The sequence below is a fragment of the Gorilla gorilla genome, chromosome 7 (genome assembly GCF_029281585.2).
Source record: "Gorilla gorilla gorilla isolate KB3781 chromosome 7, NHGRI_mGorGor1-v2.1_pri, whole genome shotgun sequence".
Taxonomy (NCBI): Eukaryota; Metazoa; Chordata; class Mammalia; order Primates; family Hominidae; genus Gorilla; species Gorilla gorilla.
Window position 1 is genome coordinate 104,192,737 of NC_073231.2, and position 6,568 is coordinate 104,199,304.

Here is a 6,568-nt window from a genome sequence, read left to right on the forward strand (position 1 = left end):
GACCCCATGAGTCAGGTAGCTAAAATGTCCCCTGGGGAGACTGACTTAGCAGCATGCATTTTTCTATAACAAATCAATTTCAGAGCTTTCCATGGCACCCAGCTCAATGCCAGAGAAGGTCCATCTATCTCTGGTGGGGAGCCAGTGGTCAGGAAACATATGAGGCTAAATGCTATGCCCTTCACCTGGTGGAAATGCACCCCCAGAAAATCACTTCGCAGAATAACAAGGAGACTCATGCTGCTGGAGTAGAAAGAGCAATGGACAAGGAAGAAGGGGTCCGGGTTCCGGTACAGGCTCTGCCCTTACTGTGCTCCCCCAAGGACCATGCCTACCATCATGGGGCTTTTGTTTCCTTGTCTCTGAAAGGAAAGGGCTAGATCAGATTAAATTAAACGATCACTAAGTACCAGATATGTGCAGGGGAAATGTGCTATTGGAATGAAAAAAAAGAAAAAAGAAAAAAACAGCCAAATTTCAGCTCCAGTCCTCAAGGAACATGCAGTCTAGTTGCAGTTGGTTAGCCATGGTACTGTTTGGTTAGAGCTTGAGGCCCCAAGGGGGGCTGAGTGACATTCACCTCTTTGAGATTTAGGAGGCTGAGCCTCCAGGTCTCATCTCATCCCTCCCTGACTTGAGCAGTCTCAGGCTGGAAGTGATGTCACCGCGGAGATTTCACAGCCAGAGGAGGGCCTGAGGACCCCTTCTTCTGCCACTGGCCATTGCTATAGTATGGAGCCTCTAAGTTCATATACCCCACCAGACACTCAAGAGTGCCAGGCAGGACGGGAGGGGAGTACAGATGGTCAAGATGCTGCCCTGGCCTGAGCTGTTGCCCAGCGCTGTTCTCTCTGTCACAGTCAGGCCAAACAGATCTCAGCTGGGAAGCCCGGAGCTGAGAGAAATCTTAGTGAGTTGGTGGGTGTCACTGTCTGCTGGAGGGCCACTGTGGGAGGCAGCGAGCCTGGGGTCCCTGGAGGCATCTCCAGATAGCCTGGAGCCTGAGTAGTGGGACAAGCAGTTTCCTATGAGGCCTCAGGCTGGAGGGTCGGCTTGGCGTTAGGATCCGGCAGATGCTGGGTCTCACATACAGCGCTTCTCACTCTCACTCGCCTGCTTTCCATCAGCCGCCCGCTTCCTTCCACATCTGTGCACTCAGCAGCCGTGGCTACCTATGAATTCCCACTTGGAAGAAGCAGATGGTGCTTTATAGCCACTGGCTGCCAACTCCCTCTGGGCCTATCTTGAAGTCCCCTGTCCCTCTCCTTCTGCCTCTCACACTGGGTCTCGGGAGGCCTGCCAGTCTGTTTCCCCGGATGCTGAGTAAGAGCCCCAATTCCAAGCCATATTTCTCTTCTTTGGTTTCTATTTCCTTAACAGTGACCTCTGTCCAAGGGCAGCATGCCCCAGCATGCGCCTCTCTCCCTCTGCTCTTCCAAACGCAATTATGTGGCTATCACTAGCTTAGTGCCAGGACTTGGATTCCTTTAGCTCTTAGGCTGCTGCTTCTCCATCTTCCCCCACCCCTATGCCAGATTCGTTCTCTGCCCTCCTAGGGAGAGAGGAGGTTGGGGATGCGGGGTGACTCCTGTGGACTACATCTCCCAGAATGCCTCGTATTTGCCTTCCAGTTGGACTTAGCCAATGTGAGGCACCCAGAAGAGGTTAGCAGCTGGGAGGAAAGATAGCTCACGGTATTTCTTCTCACCGATTTTCCACCCTCTCCCTGCTTTGGTGTCATGTACTGGTCTTAGGTGCTGCCCTGCATGACTCCAGTTGCCACCAGTCATCCCCTCCTCCGGAGTTTCCGTTTTTACTGGACCACAATTACACTGTTTTTCTCCTCCTCCCTTTAGCCTTGGGGTAGTAATGACTTCCGCTGTTGCTGATCCCCAGAGCCTCACCATCCCGGTGCATTCCCACAACTCTGCCCACACCACTGTGAATAGTCTTTTTATGTACGTGTCTGAGCCTTCTGGGGTGAATATTACCATACCGATGCAGTAGTCTTCTAGCTTTCATTTCAGAGTTTGACTCACAGCAGTTTAGAAATCATGTAATTTTTTCCCACCAAGATCACTGGAGTGGATGCTTTGCTTTTAATATCACGCTTACTACAAGTTCTAGACGAACGCTAGAAAGGTTAAATTCCTTGATAAAGCCAGGGGAAGAAAAGACACTGTCTCAGAGACAAGATAAAAAGGTCCTACAAGAACAGCAAGAAGTTGTTCCCATGATTGATGACATTCTTGATTCTAACTCCTTGATGAAGAGAAGGGAGGGAGAGCCAGGCTCTGGAAGAAGAGAGTGAGACAGAGTGACCCCAGGTATGCTTATTTTTAAAAGGAAAAAACACCCTGAAAGAAGCCATGTGCCTGCCACCACAAATGAACACATGCTTACTTGTAAATTTTTACTTCAGATCTTTTTAAAAAGAAATAAAACATTACAGAATTAAAATATCTCATGTCCTCACACCAGTCCTGTTCCCCTCCCTCCCTCCCCAGAGCAACCCTATGATGGTTTCCATGTGTCCCAGTTCATGTCTTTATATTTTCACCACACATGAATGTATTGATAAACAATATATAACATTGTTCCATGTTTTTAAATTTGTTTCAAAAAATGTATCATCCTATACATAATATTCTGCAACTTGCTTTTATTGCTCAAAATTGTGTATTCTAGATCTAGCTATATTGATATATGTAGATTGGCTCCATGCCTTCTAGTTGCTGTACAGTAATTCATCATACGGACTTAGTTGTTTTACTCATATCCTCAATTGTGGGCATTTTGTGGTTTTCATTTTTTTTTTTTTGTTTCTATAAGCAGTATTTATAAAACATGTACAGGAATTTCCCTAAGATATAACCTAGAAGAGGAGAGTTCAGTCATTGGGTACAAGTGTTTGCAATTTTATTAGATGTTGCCAAAATTGTTCTTTAAAATGGTTTTTCCTACCTGCTGAATTCCTGTTTCCCTATATTTTCACCAATACTTTGTATTGTTGTGATTTTCTGTTTTTACGAAGCGAATAATGTGCAATTGAATTTCCTTGTTTAAACCAAATATCCTCACTTACTGTTGAGGCCCAGACATCTTTTCATATGTATATTGGACATTCAGGGTTCTTCTGTGAATTGTTGGCTTATAGTCTTCATTTTTCTATTGGAATCTTTGTCCTTTAAAATATTGACTTAAGGAAATTCTTTATATTTTTTGAATATTAATCCTTTTTAATTTGCTTTTTACTTTTCCAGAAGTTTATAATTTTAACATTTTCCTTTATGATTTCTGACATTACTGTCTTATCTCCATACCATAAAAACATTCTCTTGAGCATTTAGGTCCTTAAGCCATCTGAAGTTTATTTTTAATTGTGGTGTGAGGTAGGGATCTAATGTTTTTGTTTTTGTTTTCCACATAGGAAGCCAACATACTTATTGAATGGTTCAGTTTGTCCACTAATTTATAACGCCTCCTTTATCATAAACTAAGCTCCATTTTATGGTGGATCTATTTGTGGGCTTTCCATTCTGTTTTACTGATCTATCTGTCTATTCCTGCTCCACCCACCCCCACCTGGCTTCAGCTGAGACTGTCGCATAAAACCCATGGCTTTCTATCCTGACTCCCATGTCCAACATCAGCCTCCCCAGTTTTGCCCCACACACGTCTACTAGACCTATCTTTCCAAGAGTCATCATTGCCTAATTTATTGCGTGCCCACTGTATGCTAGGCAGCATGCCAACTACACATGCATTATTCATTTGTTTGTCACTGCCCTCTAAGTCAATGCCTATTTTGCCAATCAGGACATCAAGGCTCAGAAATTGAGTAACTTTCGCATGTCACACAGTTAGTAAAAGACAAAGTAGAGACTGGAACTCAGGTCTGTCTCCAAAGTATTGGTGGCTCTCCAGTTCCATTTTCCAGCATTCTCTACCTCTACAATCTGTCCATTTGTAAAATGGGGATATTCATCCCTCCCTCTCAGGGTTGTTATAAGAATTGTGTGAGATTAGATATGTGAAAGCATTTAGCACAATGCCTAGCCCATAATAAGTATTCAATAATCATCAGCCAAATTTGAATAAGAAGCAGGCAGCAGTTGCTAAAAGTTTTCTTAAAAAGTCAAACCTTACCCCAGCCCATTTATCCTGGCTTTAGAATCCCAGCAGGAGATGAGTGAGTCAGTGGGGGTGAGTGCCTAGGGATAGAAGTAATCTTTGGATCGCTCCCCCTTCCACTCTTCTTCTGGTTAGAGGCTCCCAAGAGCAACAGGAAGACCAGAATATGGGAAGCTGATGAGGATAGGGAACCCTTAGAAATCATATTGAGTCCCTGCTGAACCTCAGAGGCTGCAGGCCAACTGCTGTTCTGAAGTTCTGGACTTGCACAGCAAGCCTGTCTATTGAATGGCCATCACGACCCAGATTTCACATCTCCAGGCACCTGGGGCTGGAGGGGGGTTTCTTCCTCCCTGTTTGGGCTGCCTGGACTAAGGCTATAGCCAGAGTCCCCTTCTCTTTAGTGACTGCCATGTCAACAAGGCAACTGTAGACCTCCCTCAGAGGAGGCAGGTGAAAGAAGACAGCCTTTCAGGGCAACTCTCTGGCTAACGGGAAGCACACTGATGAAGGAAGCCAACTGACTTGAAAAATCCAGCACCAGCATGCAGGCTGCCTTTAAGGCTGGAGGATTATGGCCACTTGCAATTTTCTTGCTAATTAAAGTTTTCGTAGGAAAAGCAAACACATATCTACACATGTATGTATGAACTTGCACGCTGATTGTATTTCAGAAGCAGTGGGCTGAATGCTTTGGTTGCTGGCTTTCTTTGACTCCACCACTCACATCTGCGCTGTGTCATTGACAGCTCTGGCCATGGCCCCAGGGCACTCTGCAGGGGTCAGAATAACAGAGAAAAACAGCAGTGGGGAGGACAGCACACTCTCTCCCTTGTTTGACTTGGAACTCCTGCCTGAGTCTTGCAAGAAGCAATATGTTGAATTTTAAAAGAGGTGAAAACTACGTCAGTTACTGAGAGAGAAATCTGAAAGAGCTATAGCCTATCTTCCTTTGCTGGGATCTGGCCTGGGGTATGGAGGCAGGTGCTCACTGCCACGGGAGTCCTCTAGAAACTGACTTACTTGGAAAGGGCAGGACTTCTCGCTGAAACTGTCTCTGCAGTTTCTCAAAAGTGGGTGGGGATCCTGGGCCCCCATAACATGTCTACATGGTTAAGAAGAATGAGACATCCAACCAGCATTTAGGATTGCAGAGATTTGAAGGAGAAGCTGTTCATTATAGGATCATAAAGGGGCCCCCGTTCCTTGACATGCTAACATGGGAGCACACAGGTTCCCACACAAACCCCTAACACATGGCAGGTGACTTGCCTATGCACCCACACCTCCATGTACATGTCCAGGGTTAGGTTAGGTCAAATCTAGGGAATGGCAGCTGCAACCATACCTGTGTCTCCTGCATTCACAAAAGCATGTCAGAATGAAGGTAAGTTCCAGTAATGTAACAGCAAAGGAACTCACAATTATCATGCTTGATTGTTTGTCACAGATGAACTGTGATGGTGCCATCACATCTGATGGTGCCATCTTGGAGGCAGCAGACCTGATTTCCAGCCCTGGTCCTGGCTGTAACTTGGTGACCTTAGGTAGGCCTTCTCAGAACATTGAGCTCTTCATCTGTGAAAGAGTGAGGTTGGAGCTGATGGCCTCAAGGGCACTGGCATAACTAACATTCTCTAGGTCAAGCTCCTATTGTACTTTGCATCACTGGACATGTCTGAGATCCCTGGAAATGAGGATGTACCAGAATTTCCAACTATCTCACTATTCCTGCTGGATCCTGCAACCCTTTTCCAATGGAAGTTTTCTGCTCCCTTGATTGCCAAATATCCTCTTCATCTCCATCCCTTCCCCCTAATATTCTGTCCTCAGGAAAGGATGTGATAATTGTGTGCCCACTAAGTATCAATTACTAAAGCAGGAGGAAGAATTACCTTTTAACAGAATGAAGCTTTGAACCAAAGGAGTGAAGCCCTAATTGCATAATTGCAGCTGGTGAGTTGAAGGGGAAGGTATTTGGGAGTTAGGACCCTAACTACATAGATGCCTATCCTGCTGCTGAAGCCTAAAATGCCACCATTAGCAACTAAGTTCTTTTACTATTAAGGATCTTCTCCCCACAAAAGCAATGTATTAAGATTCAGCAGTCATTTAAGGCCTTGGTAGGAGGGAGTTTTTTGGATCATTTTTTTGTGTATTTTTAATACGGGGGTTCAGGGGAGGTGAGTGTGAAGGCTGGGCAGAAGGCTAGGTGGTTTAGCAGTTGGAGGATATAAAATGAATGTCCTGAAGGGGAAAAAAACAAAGGGCAGGCCTGGGATTCCAGAAAATAAGTTTCATGTTCCCTACAATCGTGATGAGGGCCTGCCTTGCACTGGGAGCTCCCTTGCAGGGAGGAGGAGGGGCCCAATAAAGAAATCAGAAGGAATTCTAGACATGTTAGAGCAGTGCAGGCCTCAGTGATAAAACAAGA